General features: G+C 42.0%; 1 protein-coding gene and 1 pseudogene across 1 annotated transcript in view; one reads left to right on the plus strand and one right to left on the minus strand.

The window, feature by feature from the left end:
* Nckap5 (NCK associated protein 5) overlaps positions 1-22559 on the plus strand; it is a 1008915-nt gene that overhangs the window by 25331 nt on the left and 961025 nt on the right. The gene's annotated exons all lie outside the window — the stretch shown is intronic.
* LOC108490826 lies at positions 17359-17514 on the minus strand (annotated as a pseudogene).

Below are 22559 nucleotides of genomic sequence, written 5' to 3' on the forward strand. Positions count from 1 at the left end.
CTCTCTATTGTTGCTCTAATCAGACAGTTAATGGATGGGGTAAGGCCCATCCACACTGAGGAGGGCAATTTTATTCACTCTACATATTTAAATGTTAATGCATCCAGAAAAATTCCCATAGATACACCTAGAGTAATGTATAACAAAATATCTGAATTTCTTGGTCAAGTTGGCACACAAAATTAATCATGGCTGTACCCAGAGTACATACAAAGTGCTATCTATAGGGGCAAGAACATGAAACCAAGTCTGGAATGGAGTCCTTAAGGACAAGTAAGAGTCCAGCAGGTAAATGTTTCAAGTAGGAACGGGGAAGTGTGAATGTGTGAATAAGTGTTTCTAGGCAGAGGAGGCTAAAGACAGAAAGGCATGAGGTAAGAGAGTATGGTGTGTTAAATAATCCAATTAAAACTGTTTCATTGTGGCTGGTACATAGAGCATGGATAGGGTGATAAGATGAGGAAGATGGAGGGGAAAAGTGGTTGCAGGTCATGAGTGCTTTGGGTACCTCATGGATGCTCTGCACTTATAAAACTAGGGTCATGAGTGATTTGGGTACCATATGGATGCTCTATATCTTAGCTGTATATCTGGGGTCACACGTACTTTGGATACTTCTTGAATGCTCTGCAACTTATCCATAAAAGTAGAGCAATGAGTGATTTGGGTACCACATGGCTGTTCTATATCTTATCTCTAAAATTAGGGTCATGAATGATTTGGTTATTGCATCGATGCTCCCTATCTTTTCTGTAAGCCTAGGATCATGAGTGCTTTGGGTACCACATGGAGGCTTTGCATCTTATTGATAAACACAATGGAGCCTCCGAATTATTTCAACAGGAGAATGAGCAGAAAACTGATTGGGAATAGGATGGTTAAAGTCAGGGGGAGTGGTTTAGAGATTTTTGGTTTAATTCTGGTGAAAGGTACCCAGGGGATGAAAGAGAAAACAGCAGTGGTAATATATTTGAGAACACTTGAGGGATAAGAAGCTACGGACTAGATCCCAGTTGGATGATGAGGAAAGGAAGCAGTAAGCAAAGCAGGGGCAAGGATGAGTCTTGCTATCTAGCTTGTAAAATGGCCAAAAGTTCATTAGTTGAAAACAGAGAACTATACAGGATGAGTAGAGTTTTTGGTGGGAATGATAACTCAGTATATGTGGCTTTTAAAGCTTTCTTTTTTTTGTGGCATTTTGCAACTGAGTTGACAATAACAGAGCCTTAAATGTTGGCCTTTCTTTAAGATTTCATGGGTATAGAACATTAACAATTACTAGTCTAATAAAATATGCATAAAGGTACAGATTTGCTGTTGTAAAAACTTTTGATTTAGCTACCATTCCATAAATAGCCAGACAATTAATAATAAAGTTTGTTTCAATAGTAAAGCCTTCCAAAGAGAAGGAGATCTGGGTGCCTTTCCACAAAACAAATTCCTTTCTTCTCAGATGACATGTAAACTGATGTCATTTTTTCATTCCATCAAGAAGGAAAAAAAGAAGGAAAGATGAGACAGGATCTGGTTTGCAGTATTCCAGTGATGGCATGCTTCTTCCAAGTCGTTGTCTAAAAAAAGATGCTATGAGCAGACTTGTGTTCACTCTGCCAGAAATGCAGGCCTGGCCCTCATGCAAGCCTTTCATAGTTAGGCATTTAGATAATAGCTCCTTCATGTGCTTTCCTAACATTTATTTACTGCTGTACATGACTGCAAGCCAGGAACCCAGTTCCTCCACAGTCAAGAATTCTCACTTCAGTATCTCAGCTTGATAGAGGGTGCTGAGACTCAAGTGGTTCTTGTTCCTACTTGGGGACAGTGCAATGCCTGGGTGGGTGGGTCCTGACTGTTTACAGTTCTGCCTGCTTGAGACACCCACTGGTGTCACTCCACAGAGACCAGGCCTGAGTTATAAATATTTCAACTCCCATCCCCACATTTTTTTAGGGTGTATCAACCTCTGTTTTCCTACCCCTCCCATCTGGCTGGCTGAGTCTCTCATGAATTGTTGCAGCAGAAAAACAGGCAGAGATTCCCAGACTCTGCAGGCAAGGCTTTTTTCTAGGTTCATCTGGGTGAAGTGGTAACGTAGGCTTGGGACTGACAAGCTAATGATATCTGATCATCAGGTGGAGACACCTTGCTGTGATAGGTTTTCACTGAAACTCTGAGCCAACACTTATGAGCCCATCCCCAAACTCAAGATGGTTTTGCTCTGCAGAGCTCTGCCTAGTGGAAGACTTGCTGCCTTCTCTGGTCCTCATGGCTGAGGTGGGAGTTCCCTCAGGGTGGAGCTGGTTGAACTGGCTGAACCACAGCTTACCAAAGCAGTGTCTCCCAGCCATGGCCTGAGGGTGGCTTCTACCTTGGCAGGAAGCTGAGTTCACGTGTTTGTTTTCCTTCATCAGCTCATAGTGCCAGGCATAGCCAGGCAGCAGCAGGGCTTAGCCACAGACAGGACAACTACGTCCTGAACCTGGCTTGCCCCAGAACTCCTGCTTGCAGAGCCCTCCCTTTTCCTCGGCTGGCCTGTTCTAAGAACCTTACCTAGGAAACAGAGCCAGATAGAGCTGCTGAAGAAGCTGATGGTGAAGAAAGGTAAAACCATATTCATTTTTATGTGTCTCTTTCATTCTAAATTTTTATGTGCAAGCTATTCTTTTGATTTTATTATCTTAATTCAGAACTTAGTATATTTGATAGCCTTCAATAAATCTATGAGGGCTGAAAAGATGGCTCAGCAGGTCAAGATGCTTGCCACCAATCGTGATGACCTGAGTTCAGTCCCTGGGACCCACATGATGGAAGGAGAAAACTAAATTCCTCAAGTTGTCTTCCGGTCTCTACCATGGCATATATGTGCTTGCATACACACAAGCATACAGACACACAGACACAGACACATACATACATGCACATTCACGCATACACAAATAAACTGATATAATAAAAAATTCTTGTAAAGGCAAATGTTTGTGATGGTCAGAGGACAACTTGCAAGAGTTGGTTCTCTCCTTCCACCATGTATCCCAGGAATCAAACTTAAGTCATCGGGCTTGGTGACAAGCACTTTTACCTGCTGAACTATCATGCCAACCCAGTTTGCAGGTGTTCGAAACACATTCCAGTTCTTTTGTCCCTGTCTGCCTATAGCTTCCTATTAATTTCAAATTTCATATTTAGCAAAGAATAAACAAATATTCTCTCTAAACTACTTCTTCATCATCACTACCATCTACAGAATATAAAAAGGGTCTCCATGCTGAGAAGTAAGGATCCCATAAAAGTGACTTTCCTTGGAGAACCATCCAAGAAAGATTTGCTAGCTTGCAACTTTAAGTGTTGGGATGAATTTCACATGGGACCAGGATCATTAATTCTAAGATGGGGTAGTGAAAATGTAGCACTGTGGTGAACAACTGGTCTCCACTGTAGCAGTTTACTAGCCCGGAGAATATTTCTGGTAATTCTTTCAGTACAAAGAACAGATTGTGGCAGACACATCTGGGAGACACGCACCCTGGAACTTCACAATAATGCCTGGGAGAGAATCTCACACATGTGTGTGTTGAGTTAAACAGCTCTTTGTTATGAGGGAGTGAAAAGGGGCCCCAGATATTGTACTGAAACGCAAGCTAATTGATGGACAGTATAATCACCGCCTTAGTAAGAGCCCGGGGACTCTTCAAGCAGGGAGCTGTAAATTTAAATGGAAACTCGGAGGATAGCTCACTGCCCCCAGCTCTGTGTTCCATTACTTCATATGTGAAATATTCAGCAAGTGTGAGGGAGGCTTACAAGATAAGAGCTGCAGAAGACAGGCACTATGAGCGAGGTAAGACCAAGGTGACTGGTAAGAATCTCAATCTAACATGTACGGATCAGCGCTCCTGTTGGAAGGATTAAGCTTCCTTCTTTGCTGGGGATGAGGCAGCTCCCAGTGATCTCTTATCTTAGACACAGCCCTGGATAGTGTAGTCGTCTAGAGATTATGTGATTTGGGGGAAGATGAATGCATTCAAGAGGCCACTCAATCATGATGTATTTCTCTTTTAGATGCTTTGTCTTTACTATCTTCCAAAGTACATGGTGTTTTCTAATTGGACTGATCTGTGTTCCTGCCCCACTCACCTCTGCCTCTTGAATCAAGACTTAAAATTTCAGAGCCAGAGTTTATTCATGTTGAAAACAAAGCATGAGCTATCCATCTCTAGGGGTTGGGGGAGTACTTAGCTGGGTTTATGAATGCAGACGAGTTGGAGTTTACTAGTTGCTTCATGAAATCTAGCTTTATCCTTGCTTATCTGTTGGGGTGTCTTGTGTTGAGGTCTGCCTGAGCCAGTGAGACATTTCATGTTTTCATGTCTGACTCATTTGAGCAGCTTTCCTTTTGGGGTCCACTCTAGACAAAGGAGCATCTTTGTTCCCAGCTTGGAGATAGGAGAAGCCTAGAGATTACTACATAACCCAAAATGGCCTCAAACTCTTGGGTGATCCTCCCATCTCTGCCTCCCACATGCAAGGAATAGAGGCATGCCTCAGTACACCCAGGTCAGAATCAGGGCTTTTGAAAAGTAATTTTATGATTCTAAATCTATGTTTACTTTTCTGTTGCTGTGATAAAATACCATGACAGCGGACAGTAGCAGGGATAATGGAGTATAAGGGCTTTAGTGGAGGGAGGGAGGCTATGGGGGGGTGCCATCTGGGAAGTGGGTGTATAGTTGAATAAGATGGTTTGGGATGTTCTGTGATATATATATGCACAAACACACACACACACACAAATCAAAAAATTAAAAAAATACATAATATTTGAGGAGGAAGCATAAAAATTTACGTCATGTTAAATAGTAGAGGGGATAAACATTACCACTGTGCAACCAATTATGACTAGTAATAAGCAGATGCATACAGATTAGAGACGTGTGTGCCACATCTCAGTGTTATTAGCAAAAACAATGAGTCTTTCTGTAAGAATCAGTATATTTTAAAATGAAATGGAGATCTTTTTTAAAGGTTAAAAACTCACTCAATTTTATGGCTTACAGGGCTTATCCTGACTTCACTATTGTATAACTGTATTAATTCAATAATGAACCTAAAAATTTTATAATCACTTTTGAAAGAGATGTAGCTTTGCTCTGGAAACTGTTATTGAGTATGTTAAAGCTGTAATGAAATGCTTCTTCTAAAAAAAATTTTTTAAAATATACCATGACCAAAAGCAACTTATAAAAGAAAGGGTTTATTGTGACTTCCACAGCAGGGGAGGCATACAAGGTGACTGTGGCAGGAAGTTGGCTGATCACATTTTATCACACAGAAAGGAGAAAGCCCAGGAAGTGGTGTGGGGGCTATAAAGCCCCAAAGCTTACCCCCAATGACATGCTTCCTCCATTAAGGCTCACCTCTAAAGGTTCAATAACCTCTCCAAACAGCACCACCAACGAGGGACCAAGTGTTCAAATACATGAGCCTATGGGGGACATTGTCATTCAAGTTAACACAATAATAAGCCATTCTTTCCTATAGGACATTTTGGTTGTTCACAGTTTATTAATATAGTTAATTTTAAAATGAACATTTTTGTGCATAATCAGTTTTCTATTTTCTAAATACTTTCAGTAACAGCTTTTATTATAAAATTTCCTCAAAAACTGTCTTAATAAAGTAGCAAGCATGTAACTTTACATAGCTCTGGAGCTGAACAGAGAACCTCCTGCCCTGGCTTGTGCTGGTCCTGCAAGACTGGGCCACCGGTGATGACGTTACTCTCATCATTGGGCCTGTACCCAGCTGGTCTCTTGTCCTCCAAAGGCTAGCCTGGGCTCATTCATGGCAGAAGGGCCTTTGACATCAGGGGAGCATAATACCAGGTCTCTGCTCATGCCACATTTTCTCAAAATTAGTTTACCAAGGAAAGCATGACAGCTAAAGCCAGGTTTGCAGTGAGATGAAGTAGATGCCCCCCTGATGCAGAGATGCAACCTCTCCCTGAAAAGAATCTAGACATGCACAGCCAGGAATGATCACAGCTCATTTTGGCTCAAAGTCTGCTAGACTGTCCTTGAACTTTTGGAATTGGAGTGACTGCCCCAGAGTGTAAACTTGGTTTTTAAATTTTTCTTTTTTTTTAAATTTTATTTTAAAAATATTTTATGTATTATTTTTAATTTATGTGTATGAGTGTATTGTGTGTATGTATGTAAGTGCATTCATGTTGTGCAATGCCCATGGAGGTCAGAGGAGGGCGCCGGATCTCCAGGAATTGGAGTTACAGACTGTTGTTAGCCACCATGTGGTGCTGGGAATTGAACCTGGGTCCTCTGCAAGAGCAGCCAATGCTCCTAACTGCTGAGCCATCTTTCCAGTCCCTTTATTTTTATTTAAATTATATATCTGTGTCTGTGTGAGGATGTGAGCACATGTGAGTGCAGATTCCCATAGAGACCAGAAAAGGGTGATGGATCCTCTGGAGCTGAAGTTGCAGGCAATTGTGAGCCCCCCAGTGTGAGTTCTGGGAACTGAACTAAGGTCCTCTGAAAGAGTAGTAAGCCCTCCTAATTGCTGAGCTGTCCCTCCAGCCATAGAAGTTTGTTTCTCAATTCATCTTGTCAAGTTTGCCCTACAGAGAATGTGCACTGATTTATATTTCCAACAACCGTCTATTTTCATACCTTTAGAAAAATATCAAATGCTAGTATTAAATATTATGAATTTTAAAATATGTAAATTTTGTTCTATTTTAATTTGCATGTCTTTAACTGCTCATGGAGATTAATTAATATTTTATGTTTATTTATTAGCTTTTCATGTTCTCTGTTTTGTGAATTTTCTTTTTATATCCACTTTCCTTGAGGTCCTTTTGATTTTTTTCTCATTGATGTGGGTGTGCCTTTTATAGAGGAATAACAGTAGCCATTAATCTGTCACAATATGTACTAACCTTGTCCAGTGTTTGGAGAGCCCATTTTGAGGTCTAGAGGGGCTCAGCACTAGTAGCCTGCTCACTGTTTCTTGTTCTTTTCATTATTCAGAACCCATATCTACTATACTCTTTATATCATTTTTATCTTTAAGATATGTATGCAATAAAAAGTATGCATGTAATAAGATATGTCCACATGTGAGGAATATACATATATATATGTTGTCTCAAAGATAAAATGTCTTGAATTTAAATATTTATTATTTTTATTTTATGTGTATGAGTGTATTGCCTGCATGTATATGTGAGTGCACCCATGTCGTGCAGTGCCGCAGAGGTCAGAAGAGGGCTTCAGATTCCTCTGGAACTGGAGTTAAGGATGGTTCATAGCCTCCACGTAGGTGCTGGGAATCGAACCCAGGTCCTCTGCAAGAGCAGTCAGTGGTCTTAACCACTGAGCCATCTCTCCAGCCCCAAAATATGTTTTGAATTTAAATCAATTGTTCTGATTCATATATTTGGTGCTACAGAATCTTTTTAAAAATTTACATTTACGTATTTGTGTGTGTATGGACATGCATGTGGAGGTCAGAGGACAACTGGTGGAGTCAGTCCTCTCCTTCCACAATATGGTTTCCAGGGATTTAACTCAGGTCCTCTGGCTTGGCAACAAGCTCCTTTACGTGCTTAGTCATCTCACCAGTCCTCAAGACTACAGAATTTTAACAGATATGTTGGTCTTACATCTGTATTTCTTTTTCCAATGCTAAAAAAGTAAGTTTGCAATGATACCAAAATAATTGTTTTATTTCAGAATAATGCCTAAGCCTCTCCCAATGATTAATGACTAAGAAGAGTTTAAGATTTTATGAGTTGTTTAGGCACATGTGTGCATGCATGTTTGTGTGGAACACATTCCACTGAGGATATTTGGTGAATGTTATCAAGTAATTCTCTGTACATTGTGCCACCAGTACAGACATGGGTTTTTTGTGTGTTTGTTTCATTTGCTTTCACTTATTTAGGGATGACTGAAGTTTGATCATCCTGTAAAGGTTTTTTTCTTCTTCATTGGAAACCCTCTTCCAGTTGTATTTCATGGTGGGAACATTAAATCCAAATAATATGCTATATGTAATATGGAATCCAAACAGATCACATGTGTGGGAGCATGCCACAGTTCTGAAGCCTGCAACTATAAAAGGGCTGTGAGGGCAGGAAATTGTTCTAGCCAAGTAGTGCTGAAGGGAAACCAAATCAAGGGTGCAGTAACTGCGTGCTTTTATATACACTGTGAGACATCGTGTAGCAATTGTGTTATAATCATTGCCAACTTGTTTACTGTTGTTCTGAGCTTTCTAATTCCTTCGACCATGCTGCCAAAATTCTAGTGTGTGAAAGTGTGCCCTGAACAAGACACGCCCAGGGAGGGAGCGAAAGGAGTGTGGCTGCTCTGCCGCATTCTTACTGGAGTCCCACAGTCCATCCCTGTATTTGTAGGAAGGAGACTGATACTCATGGCTCGGGACCTCAAAAGAATGAGCTAGGGAATGGACTGGGTTAGTAGCAATGGATCACAAGAAAACCCTGCTTCAGGAGGTCCTTTGGATACTCTCTCCACGGACCACCCTCAGGAGCTATGAGTAACAAGGGGAAATGAAAGTGGCCCTTCTTCCAATTTCTGCTAACACTCTCTGAATGCAATTCAGCCCCGCTGACGTATAAACACATGCTGCCCAAGATCGGGTGAGGGTCTCATTCCCACTTCAGTAAAGGGACCACGCTGGAACAAGGAAGAGGCCAGAGAAGCAGGCCACAGTGTGGAGCCAGTGCTCACATAGGCTAGAAGGAGCTGAGGCAGGCGATTCTCACAGGACCTCTAGAACTGATGTAATGCAGTCTGAAGAGTCATGCTGCTGCCATGCTCATGCAAAGGACTATGGTAGACTAGGCTGGAACAGGACAGAGAGAAGAGAATAGATAGAAAAGGACAGACTGCAGACTGGAATAACAGAATGAATAGACTAGTCAGAATAGAATAGAACAGATCTTCAACCCACTATGAAATACTAGCTGTTATTTTGAATAACTGAGTGAAGGTTAAAACTCTTTGGTGAGTGGTGGAGCTGGGTAAATATTATTTAACTCCTATCATTATGACAACCTTAATTTTAGCTCTGGTCTAGAGCCAAAGCAGAATAAACAGTCTTCATGAAGAAATCTTTCTTAATACCCATATCTGTGGATACCTGTGTGTGCACTACACTTCCTGTAACACTTGTATCCATTGAACATCAGAAGTCTGGAATGTGCTACTCTCCTGTGATTGTTTATTCAGGGGAATTGTTCTAGAAAAGGTTGTAGAGGGACTTCTAAGGGATGTCTGCCTGGGACAAATGCTTTGACTCTTCTGATTACTGGGGAAGTAAGGAACAAGCGCCTTTGGAGTGAGAATTGGAGTGGATCTGAGAGATAGGCTCTTTCCGTTTCCCTAGGCAGCTCCTTCTCAGCAGGCGCTCTCCCTAGCCCTCAGAAACTGCTTATTCTCACTCTTTCCCTTTTTTCCTTTGTGTGTGTGTGTGTGTGTGTGTGTCCCATGCACACATGTACACCAGTATACATGTATGTGTGAACACCAGCATGTAGAAGCCAGATATCAACTTCCAGTGTCTTCCTCAGTCATTCTCCACCGTTGGGTTATGAGACAGGGTCTCTTACTCATCCCTGCATCTCACAGATTCAGCTAAACTGACTGGCCAGAGAACCCTAGGGATCCTGCCTCTGCCTCCCCAGCATGGGGATTACAATTGCCTGCAACCACTCTTGGCTTAAAAAAAATTTAAATATATTTGTTTTTATTTTATGTGTATGAGTGTTATGCCTACATGTGTGTAAGTCCACCCATGCAGCGACAAGGAGGACAGAAGAGAATGTCTGATCCCCTGGAACTGAAGTTACAGACAGTTGTTAGCTACCCTGTGGGTGCTGCGATTCACAACCAGGTCTTCTGCAAGAACAACCAGTGCTCTTAACTGTAGAGCCATCTCTCCCCCACTCTTGGCTTTTTAAAATTAGTTCTGGGGATCAAACTCAGGTCCTCATACTTGGGCAGCAAGCATTTTATTGACTGAGCTCTCTCCCTAGTATTCCCTCTTCACTTTCCTCCTGAGATGTTTTCAATCTGGGAACCTGTCTGCATCATTCATTCTGAGGAATTCCTTCTCCCTAACTGCTGCTTAGCAGTGTTGCATAGTAGGTACCTTCCCATTGCTTGACACAGCAAAACTCTAAGGACAGTGTTACAGAAAGCTTGGTTTCCATTGAGTCATTTGTCAAGTAGACAAAGAAAGGGTACTTCTTTACATTAACTTGACGTACATCCCCCTTGTGACCACACTACCATATTGTGGTAAGTTCAGGAACATAAAACTTGACATTAGTTAATTAATTAGTTAATTAATTTCTGTGATATTTCTAATACCAGTATATTAGGAAAGGAACTACAAGGAGAAATGGGCAACTTCAGAGAATGCTTACTTTAATCACAAAAATAGAGCTTAAGGGTTGGTGAGATGGCTCATTGGGTAAAGATGCTTCCTGCCAAGCCTGAAGACCTGATTCGATCCCTTCGATGGTGGAAAGAGAGAGCCAACTCCTGCAAGTTGTTCTCTGACCTCCACATATGAGCCATACCATGCATACCCCCCCAACAAAATAAATAAAATGTGAGAAAAAGAACTTAAAAAACATAAATCCTCAGCTTATGAATATGATGCTGTCCAGTATCAGTTCAGAAAGTACTTGAGTATGTTTGTTATTTGGAAGACCAAAAGATTGACTGCTTATGTAATGAGTCATTGGACTGTTACATGTTCTAGTCAAAAATTGCTTCCAATACTTGAGACCAAAGATCATTTAGGGACAAGGAAAGTATGCCTTTGTAGTCATGTGATGTCTGTGTGAGTGCCTGGGTGTACCTGTGCATGAAGGTGTGATGAGAAGTCATAGGACAATCTCATGTGTCATCCTCAGAAAGCTCCTTTGATTTAGGGTCTCTCATTGGGCTGAAGTTCACCCAGTGGGCTAGGCTGACTGGCAAGCAAGGTCTAGGTATTTGTCTTCACCTCCACACTTGCACAGTGCTGAGATTATAAGTGTGCACCACCACACCTGGCACTTTGATGTGGGCTCTGGGAATTAAACACAAGTCCTCTTGCTTACACAGCAAGCAGTTTACTGACTCAACCATTTCCCAGCCTCAGAATTTACTTTTGTAACCCAGATGCTCTAAGATGCTTTTTTTTTCTCCTTTGGGGACAAATCATATATGTCATGTGTTCTAAGAATAAATCTGTATTTTATACTTTCTTTCTTCTCTTACATGTAAGATCTTATTTCCCTGCCTAAACAGGGAACATCTCTTCTAAAGGCTTTTTGGCATTTTTCTGGTTTCAATTTTCCATCCTGTCTTCCTTGTGAATGTAAAGGTTATCACTGGAGCCTTGGAAGTTAAACAATACAGGAAGTCCATTGTTTACTCCCAGTGACAGAGGATTAAATAATAGACTGACCATCCCCAAAGAGGAATTCATTCTTTCTCTGTGACCAAAATTAACAGTGTATGAAATTAACAAAATTAACAATAGCAGAACTGCAAAGAATGCTCCCAATGTTTGAGGATGTGAACTGAATTCTACTGAGTTTGGCTAGATACTTCCATAAAAGATATGTCCCAACCTACCACCTTGTCCATTCTCTAAAAGAGAATATTAGCAATTTGTAGACAAGGATTATTTGATGGAAGTTTATTGGGAGAAGGAACATTTTTATTTCTCTCTTTTGAAAGAAAGGAGGAGTCTCTGTCATCCTGCAGAATCCTACAGGGTTCCCCTTCCACCATCTTTTCATCTTTGTAGACTATCTTAAGATGAGTCTTAGACTGCTCAGACAATAGGGGACAGAGAGAATGTTAACGTTTTTCTCAACTCTTACCAGCAAAGCTTCCTCATGGAACAGATGGCAATTAGCACAGAAAGCCACAAATGGCCAAAGTGTAGAGACTAAGAGACTGCAGAGTGTGTGTTGCTAGATAGGACTCCTATATTAAATCTCTGCCACCCAAGGCTCAGAAGAGGGGCAGAAAGACTTTAAGAGCCAGGGTTGGTGGATGACCACACACACACACACACCAGCCAGTCTCATGTCATCTCACAAGGTGGGAGTAAGAAGGCTTGTAATAATATTAAGGATTAGAAAGCACAATGGGGACTGGAGAGATGACTGAGCAGCTGAGAACATTTGCTTCTTCCAGAGGACCCAAGTTCAGTTCCCAGCTTCTATGTGGGGTGACAAACTGTACTCCAGCTCTAGGGGACCAAGTACCCTCTTCTGGCCTCTGTGGGCACCTGCACACTTGTATGCGCATATATTCTCAGATACACACATATACATAAATACAAGTATTTTTTAATATAGACCAACACACAGAAGCACACACAGAAACATATATAAATGCAAACACACATACACATAAATACACACCCTGTCAAACACATCAACAAGACAAATACAAGCACAGGGAAACAAAAACATGAACACAAATACCACATAACAGACAACTTCTCATAAGCAGACATATAAAATAAACACATACACAAACACACAAATACTAATACACATAGATATACATAAGTAGAAACATATACAAAGCACACAAATGTACAAACAGAAATATACACAAACACATACAGGAACATATGCATGCACACACACACACACACACACACACACACACATGAACATGCACACACGCGCACACATGCACACAAGAAATATTTCAGAGGAGGGCATTCCTTTTGTCTTTGAAAGGCAGCTAAGGGAACAAGAAAGAACATAGAAGCCCTGGGAAAGGAAGGGTCCCAGGAACGTGCCATCCTCTAGATAAGGCAAAAGGGACAATCAAAGGCTAGGGTGATTTTTTTTTCCCCAGTGGCCACCTGCCTGCCCTGGGCTGCACACTGGGTCTCCCAGAGAGCACCATGGCTGCTGGTACCTTGATGGAGGAGGAAGAGGCAGAAGGTGCTTCTTACAGCTAAGGAGATGTCAGGGCTCTGAGATGCAAGCCCGCTTCTGTCAAGTGAGCCAATGGCGGCTGTCACATGTCACAAAGAGAACTGGTGACCTTTGCTCCCAGGTCTGGAGCAAAATGCCCCTTTCAGGTTTTCAGACTGGGCTAGGGTTTCACATTTAAATCCAAGGTCATTTCTCTGAGCAGGAGGTCAACTCTCTTTCTAAGAACAGCAAAGAAAGCTTACAAAAGGCTCGAAAACAAAGCCTTCAGTATTCTCTTATTGAAGCACCTTGTTAGCCACATGGTCCCCTCTGGCCAGTCTGAGTTGTATTTTAGTGAAAATTCCTTGTCAGTGGGGAAAAAATTGTTAGTAAAAGACAGAAGGCTTTTTAAATATAATACTGTTCTTACATGATAAGTAATATGAGCTTACTAGTAAATAAGCAATATAGATAAATTTAAAAGGAAGTTAAAAATTGTTCACAGCTCTGTGCTCAAGAACGAATGTTGTAAACTTGTTACAATTTTTAAATCTAGTTTTTGAAATGTGTGAGTATGTGTTAAATTTTAACCAGTAGGATAATGCTAGACAGACTGTTCGCGGACTTTCATTTTTCATTGAGGGCTATGAATGTTTAGTCTTCCTCTAGGTATTTAGGTTGTTGAGAACTTTTTAGGCCTTCCCATATTTATCATAGAAAGGAGTGAACCCCCTTCTTGTGTGTGAGGTGTATGTACATGTGTGTGTGGATGTTCATGCCTGCGCACATGTATGCAGTCAAGAGGAGTACATTGGGTGTACTGCTCAATTATTTTCTGCCTTCTCCCTTAAGACAGGGTCTCTCACTGAACCTGGGGCTAGGCTAATGGTCAGCAAGCCCCAGCCATGCCCGTCTCTGCCCCTCACAGTGCTAGGGTCACAGGGACATGCATAGCCACACACCTGACTTTATATGTAAGTGCTGGGATCTGAACTCTGGTTTTCAGGTTTGCACAGCAAGTGCTCCTACTTGCTGAGCCACCTCCAGAGCCTCAGCCCCTTCTTAGGTTACTGATTGTTATAATGATCAAAGAGATGTCTGAACAGAAGCTGTGGGAACTCTTAGAACAAAGTTTGGTAGCCCAGTGAGAACTGAGGGCTTATCTCCTCTTCCTCTTCTCCAGTATATTAGTAGGACAGGGTCCCTGTGTGGCTTCAAAACCCATCTGCATCCTAGCCCAGTTTATTGCCTCTTTTGTGCCTCACATCCACCCCTCTGGTGTTCAGGGCACTTTCAGGGTTGCCTAGTACACAAAAAATATGCTTTTGTAGCCATCAATCACCCTGTTGGGTTTTTTCTGTCTTGCTGAGGAGGGGAAGGATGATTTGAGCAAGAATCTATATACTTTGCATCTGCTTGATGGAAAATTGATGCTATGTATTGACAATGAAGGAGACTCAAGAAAGCAGGGAGAGATGCTGGTATTCCCTCTGCTTTATCTGCTTCCTGTTGGGACAAAGCAGGTCTTTGAAAGTTAAAAAGTCCCACATTTCTATAGAAGGCAGATGACCCAGGAACTTAAAAAGAGAGTCCTCCGGATCTGCTGTGTGGCTGGTGCCCTGTCTCACCAATTGGCTTATTTATTATTGCTATTTGTGGAAAGTCACCCTTCATTCCCTCTGTGCTTTAGTGTCAACTTGGCTCACCTGGGTTGAGGGAGCCTTAATTGGGGAATTGCCTTCATTGGACTGGCCTGTGGCCATGTCCATTGGGCATCTTTTTAATTGTTGAGTGATGTGGGAGGGGCCTGCCGTGGATGGTGCCACCCCTGGGCAGGTGGGCCTGTGTTGCATAAGAAAGCAGGCTGAGCAAGAGCCAGGGAAGCAAGCCAGTAAGCAGTGTTCCTCCATGGCCTGTGCTCCAGCTCCTGCCTCCAGGTTCCTGCTGGAAGTTCCTACCTTGGGATCCCTGATGAACTCTAACCTGGGAGATGTAAGCTGAACAAACCTTTTCCTCCCCAAGTTGATATTGGTCAGAGAGTTTTGTCACAGCAATGGAGAAACAGACTAGGATACTTCTCCAAATGCTTGGGCTTTATAATACCACAGAAATGTTTCTAAACTTTTTGAGGGATGCTTATTATATCTCTCCAACTACTTTATTCTTTCTGTGTTTGTGTATATATATATGTGCATGCTTGTGTATGCATGTTTGCCTGTGGGGTATGTGCATAGTTGTGCATGCATAGTTGTGACATGCACGTAGAGGCCAGAGGTTGATGTCAGGTGTTGTCTTTCATTGCTTTCCACCTTAATTTGGAGGCAAGGTGTGTCACTGAACCTGGAGCTTGCCAAGTAGGCTAGGCTTGCTGGCCAGCAAGTCCCAGGCATCTGTCTCAGCTTTCCTAGTGCTGGGATTACAAGCATGCACCACCATGCCTGAATTTTATATGAGTTCTGGTGATATGAACTCAGGTCTTCATACTAGATCAGTAAGCGCACTAGTGACTGAGCTGTCTTTCCTCTTTCTTGGCAAAGTTTGGGGTTAAAAAAGACAGGACTAGAGAATGAGCTTGATGGAGAAGGTCAAGCCCTTCAATGGAGATTGTATTGGACACGAACTTGGTTCACTGATTTCGAGGGGGGCAACTGAGAGAGATGGATCATTGTGTTATCTTTGTCTCTCTTGTAGCCCCTGGATAATAGGGTGGAGTAGAGGAGAGAGGAAAGAGTGGAAGAGAATAGGTTCTTTAAGATTCAAGGCCTCCATAAGACCAGTGTGTCGCTACTGATTTTAGGAGAAAAAGAGGCAGGAACCATCCCTGGTCCACACAGAGGTTGTATGGAGTCATTAAGCTTATGTGACTCCTTTAAAAACAAAACTGAGAACTTTTTTTATTTTTATTTTTTTATTTTTTATGTGTATGCGTGTATTGCCTGCATGTAAGTCAGTGCACCTGTGTCGTACAATGCCCACGGAGGTCAGAAGAGGCTGTTGGATCCCTGGGGACTGGAGTTACAGACAGTTGTTAGCTGCCATGTGGCTGCTGGGATTCAAACCTGGGTCTTCTGCAAGAATAACCAGTGTTCTTAACTGCTGAGCCATCTCTCCAGCCCCCAAACTGAGAACTTTAAGATGAGCACAACACCATTTATACATTCAACAAACATTTGTGGAGTGTATTTTCAGTACTGGCACAGATGGACTGATTAAGAGTCCATAATCAAAAAATGTGAGATCCTCTGCTTCCTGTGCCTGCTTGAAGATGTGATCAGTCAGCTTTCTGCTCTGGCTACTTTTGCCACTATGCCTCCCCTGCCATTATGGACCCTTACCCTTGGAACCATAAACTCAAATAAATTCTTCCTTCTATAAGTTGCCTTGGTCATGGTGTTTTATCACAGCAACAGGGAAGTAACTAATACAGAAGTTGGTACCAGGAGAGTGGGGTGTTGCTGTGAAGAACCAGATTGTGGGTTTTTGTAGGAATGTGGAAGACTTTGGAAGTTTGGAATAGAAAAGTAGTTGAATGCTCTAAGCAGAGTTTAATGGGAAGTCTAGTAGGAACCTGGAAGAAAGTGATGCTGAGAACAATGTAGTTCCAGCAAAATAAGGACTTAAATAGAAACTGGAATTTCTTTATCTGGCTGGCATCTGCCCCCAACCTATGACAGTGCCAAAGGGTGAGTTGAAAAGTAATAAACTAATTTCTTTGGTGGAGGATATCAAGACAGCCTAACATTGAATTTGTGGTGTGGTTATTAATGGTGAATAATATGATGATCTACAATGAAAAAGAGCAAGTGGGGCAGAAAGAAATACAAAATGTAGTGTTTGGATTGGAAAAGAGCACTAGGAAGATTAAAGTTAGAGCCAAGGTTTGTGCTGAAGGAGAGGATCTCTTTGATAAAGAGATGAGCCATTAAAGAAAGGTATACAGATTTGCACTTAAGCAATAGGAAGAGCACCTTCATGGCAAGACCACACCCAGCTAAGCCTTCAACTTGTGAAAGGAAAATGATGGGGTTTTCTGTCCCTAGGAAATCACAGTATAGAAAAGCTGCTAATATGGATGAAGTGAACCAGGATCCATCCCAGGCTGGCAGCCAAACTTGGCAGTGTTATTTATGTGGTACTGACCTTAAAGAAATGAAAGAGGCAAGAGTCAAGGAGTCATTGATTCTTTTTTTTCAAAAGTTCTACATATTTATTACTAAACCAATCAGTTCACTCATGCAGAGCAGATAAAAAAGCAAATCAGATTCCTAATATGACCAAAACTCCAGGTTAGAAACTTTCAGTTCCATTTTGGTAGGCTTAATGATGACCATGATTCAGCTTTAACACTCAGTCATGCCATTGTGTGTGAATCCTCACAGACCCCACTTGGCTCTTCTCCAGTGTCTTCTCTTGGAGTCGTACCTGATTTTGTTACCAGTTTTCATCTGAGTTCAATGGAAGATAGGACGATTTTGCTTTTGTTTTTTGACCAGGAATCACTTGATTCTAAAAGTTTTGTGGGAAGACATGTTGAGAGACCAAGACAGGCATACCCATTCTTCCTCCATGGTTTCAGAGAGCTGTCGAGGACAGGCAGCATGCAGCAGGGCATCTCTGCATAAAGAAGGCTCAGACAGGTCAAGAGGCCCTGACAGGCCACTGTGTGAGGCTGTGAAGGTGAAGCCTGGTTGGCAGTGGAGACCCCAAGATTCAAAATCCATGAGACATCTGGCAAAGAGAACTACATACAGGGGATGGTATCAGCCTAAGAGAGAGATGTATGTTGCATGCAGAAAAAACAGAGGAGCTGAACCATCTAAGCCCATTGGAAGTAAAGTCTGAGGCATCAGACCTGGAGCTACTGGACTTGATGTTTTGCCTGCTAGGTTTCGGTCTTGTTTTGGTTCTGTATTTTTCCACTATGCCTCCATTCCTCCCTTTTGAAATGGGAATGTGTATTCGGTTCCATTATATGTTGGAAGTGTGTAATTTGTTTTTTGATTTTACAGGGGCTTAGAGTTAAAAGATTGCATTGAGTCTCCTAAGAGACATTGAACTCTGGATTTTTGAATAGTATTGAGACTAGTAAAGACTATGGGGACTTTTGAAAGTGGACTAAATCTATTTTGCATTTTATATGGTCATGAGCTTGTGGAGACCAGAGGGTGGAATGTAGTGATGTGAATGAGAATGTCCTCCATAGGCTCCAAGTATTTGGACATTTTCTCTCCAGTTGGTGATCCTGTTTGGGAGGTTTTAAGAGGTGCACCTTGCTGAAGGAAGCATGTCACTGGGGGTGGACTTTGAGAGTTCTTATGCCTTGCTATGTTATCTGTCACGTTCTGCTTCCTGTGCCTGCTTGAAGATGTAATTGCATGGCTTTCTGCTCCAGCCTCCTTTGCTGCCATGCCTCCCCTACCATTATGGACTCTTACCCCTGGCAATGTAAGCCCAAATAAACTCTTCCTTCTATTAAAAAAAAAAGTCTGAAATCCAAAATTCTCCAGAACTGTAACCATTTTTTAGCACTGATATGATACTATAAATATAAAGTTCCATACCTGATGTCATGTGAGGGATCCCAGTCAAAATACAGGTAGCCTTCTGCATATGGGTATAAGGCATATATGAAATATAAATGAATTTTATATTTAGACTTGGTTTCCTCCCCAATATATCTCGTTGGGTATGTGCAAATGTTCCTTAAAAATCCAAAATCTGGGCTGGGCATGGTGGCACACGCCTTTAATCCCAGCACTTGGGAGGCAGAGACAGGCAGATCTCTGTGAGTTCAAGGCCAGCCTGGTCTACATAGTGAGTTCCAGGACAACTGGGGCTACAAGGAGACTCTGTCTCAAAAAGACTAAAAAAAAATTAAAAACCCAAAATCTAAGTGGTGAGGAGATGGTTTGGGTGGTAAAACACTTCCCCCAGTGTGAATACCTGAGTTTGGATCCCCAGCACCTACATAAAAAACCAGGCATGATGTAATCCCAGTGCTGAGGATGCAGAGACAGGCTGATCCCTGTTCACTGGCCAGCTGGCTTCAAAGATTTGCAAAGGTCAATGAGAGACTGTCTCAAACAAAAGGTAGAAAGTCTCTGAGGAATGTCACCTAATGTCATTGACTTCCACACACATATTCATAGACACAGAGAGAGAGAGACTCTCTCTCTCTCTCTCTCTCTCTCTCTCTCTCTCTCCAAACTCTGAAACACTTCTAGTCTTAAGCTTTTAGATAAGGACCACTTATCCAGTGGTGTAGAAACAATTTCTTTACTCAGCGAGCCCCTAGTCTAGTGACTGAGACAAGCTGATTAAATAATAAATAACTCCTACAGAGGGGGCTTGAGAGATAGCTCATTGGTTAAGTGGGCTTGCTGCACCTACATTGGGAAATTTACAACCATCTGTAACTCTATGGGATCCTATGCCCTATCTGGCCTCTACAGGCACTGTACCCACATGTATATACACATAGATACCACACACACTAATTAATTAATTAATTAATTAATTAATTAATTAATTAATTAATTAGACTCTTAAATTCCCAGAAAGCTGGCTTGAGTTAGTAATATATTAGGAAGTTAGGAATATGCAAATTGTGCCATTGTAGCGAAAATAGAATTATTCAACTCTGATTCCCAGCACTTGACAGTTATAATGAATGCTGTCTGAGAAAGTATTTTAACTGAATTTTGTATTTGAAACTGATAGCTGAGGTGGAGCAGGATTTTGTCAGAGATTGATTAGCTTGTGCAAAGACCCAGATAGTTATATGTAAACAAAATTCAGTGAGCAAAAATAAGCACAGGAGGTTGGCATTAGGTACAGAGGGAGAAAGAGACACATATATAGTGAAGCAGCTTGAAAATGAGGCCAACTTGGTCTTTATTCTCTAGATAACAGACTAAGACTCTGAGGGGAAAGCTGCATGATCTGGTTGGTGTGTGAGGAAGATAATTCTGAAAGCATTTCAGAAAATGTTGAAAGACTATAACATTCATCTTTCTTACGAAGGACTGAGCCCTGAGCAGAACTTCTGGAAAGTCATATCTATAGCACCTCCATTCTCCCTAGTACAGATGCACTTGGAGAGAAGGGAGCTTCTCCCACTGAGTCACTGAGTTCCACAGAGCCACCCTGGAGAACCTGTCTTTGTAGTCTAGTCCTGCTGCTACTGGTGATGTCACCTGTTCTTGACAAGAAAGAGACAGTTCCATCCTGACTTTACTCATTGACTGTGTGTCCATAGTGATACGTTTTTAACTCTAAATTACTAACACTGAAGGAGTGTTGGGACCTTAGAACATAAAGTTTTGCTCAAGAAAAAAAATTACTGTTACTATTATTTTATTTTTATAGATAAAATTCTTACCATAAATGGCCAGACTTATTCTCTGTGTATGTGTTGTGTATTTGTGCATGTGTATGTGCTTGCATAAGGAGACCAGAGATCAACCTCAACTGTCATTCTTCGAACACTGTTTACTGGGGTTTTTGAGACAGGGTCTCTCACTGCCTAGAACTCTTCATGTGATGGCTAGACTGGCTGGACAGTGAGCCTCAGGATCCTCCTACTCCCCCCATGCTGGAATTACAGATGTGTATGTCCATACCCAACTTATTTTATATGGGTTCTGAGAGATCAAACTCAAGTCCTACTGACTGAGACATCTCTCCAGCCTTATTATTTTACTTTTATAGACACAGTGTCTTACCATGAATGGCCAAACACATTCTGAATGCTTATGTCCTTAAAACTCAACAAACACACATCAGATCCCTGTCCATAGTGACAGGTCTTTGGACATATCTGCAGCTGGAATTGTCTTGTTGACAAAATAACTTACAATAATAGCTATTAATTTTTTTTTGGTCTTTTTGAAGCAGGGTCTCCCTGTAGCCTCAGCTGTCCTAGAACTCATTATGTTGACCAGGCTGGCCTTGAATTCACAGAGATCCACCTGCCTCTGCCTCCCGAGTGCTGGGACTAAAGGCGTGCACCACGAATAATCTCCTGTATGGTTTAAGCAGAAAATATCTGGGTTTGTATGTTATGGGGACCCTTGAGCACCCCTTGGGTGGGGGAGAGTTAGCATGGAGTCACGACACAGACACCAAACACCAGGAGTCAGGTGAGAAGCAGGCAGTGTGAGCAGCTGCAGACTCATTTATTGCGGAAACAGGGTATGCCTATATAACCCCTCCCTGTGTCCTATTGGTCCCTGATGGTTTCTTCTGGTATTGTGTCTTCTCCTCATGGCTCCTCATCCATCTCCAGGCTCCGAGGAAGTATACAGGTTGGCAAAAGGGGAAGTGGGCTAAGGCACATGTGCAGTCAGGCTATCACGCACTTCCTCCTACATTGGTACACTCACGCTATATATGTATATAAACCCTATTGCTCACAAGGTAGGTGAAGAATACTTGAAACAGTTGAAACATTCCTAGACCATTAAGATACTTAGTCATTAGGAAAGACTTTTGTTGGGAGATGGAGCAATGGATCAGTGGTTAAAGTATTTGCCATGCAAGCATGAATACCTGAGTTTGGATCCCCAACACTTAGGTAAAAGATCTGGGTGCAGAGGTGCATACCTGTAGACCCAGCACTGGAGAGACTGGAAAGACAGAGACAGAAGGCTACTGGGGACTCACTGGTCACCCAGTCTAGTCAATCAGCCAGTCAGCAAACCCAGATTCAGTGAGAGGCCCTGTCTCAAACAGTAACGTAGAAAAACATTTGAAGAGAGGCACTTGATGTCAACTTCTGGCTCGTACAGATACATGCACATATACTGCACATACACATTACATACACTTAAGCAGTTTCAAATAATTTTTATAATTTATAGTATCTATTCATAGGAGTCCCACTCAATCTTAGTGTTTTTCCCTCAGCTTGTGTGATTTTGGCAAATGCCTAGATCTAGTTAATTCCAGAGAGGAAAAGGGAGGGAGGGAGGGAGACTGACAGGAAGATGGGTGGTTGATTTAACTTCAAGAACTCCATGAGGAGTTGGAGAGATGGCTTAGTAGTTAAGGGCACTTCCTGTTCTTACAAGGACCCAAGTTAGGTTCCCAGTACCCAGGTCATATGGCTTACAGCCACCTCTAACTCCAGCTCCAGAGTACCCTACATTCTCTTTTGGCTTCTGCAGACACCTGCATTCACATGCATATGCCCATCCACAAACACACACATATACACAAATTTAAAAATAATAAAAATAAATCTTAAAAGAGATAGTTGAATAAATGTAGATGTCAGTTGAATAAATGTCAGTTGTCAAGTGCTTACTGTGCAACCATAGCACCTGAGTTTGATTCTCAGGACCAAATAAAAAAAGTGGGTATGATGCCACATTTGTAATCCAAGCACTGGGGAGGCAGAGACATGAAGCTCTCTAGGGTTGACTGGTTAGCCAGCCTAGCCTACTTGGTAAGATCCAGGCTGGTGAGACTATGACTCAAACAAGGTGGACAGAGTCCTGAGTAATGAGTCTGGAGGTTGGCCACCATGTGCACACACATACACAGAGAGAGAGAGAGAGAGAGAGAGAGAGAG

This window comes from Nannospalax galili, unplaced genomic scaffold (genome assembly GCF_000622305.1).
Source record: "Nannospalax galili isolate Female #2095 unplaced genomic scaffold, S.galili_v1.0 scaffold995, whole genome shotgun sequence".
Taxonomy (NCBI): Eukaryota; Metazoa; Chordata; class Mammalia; order Rodentia; family Spalacidae; genus Nannospalax; species Nannospalax galili.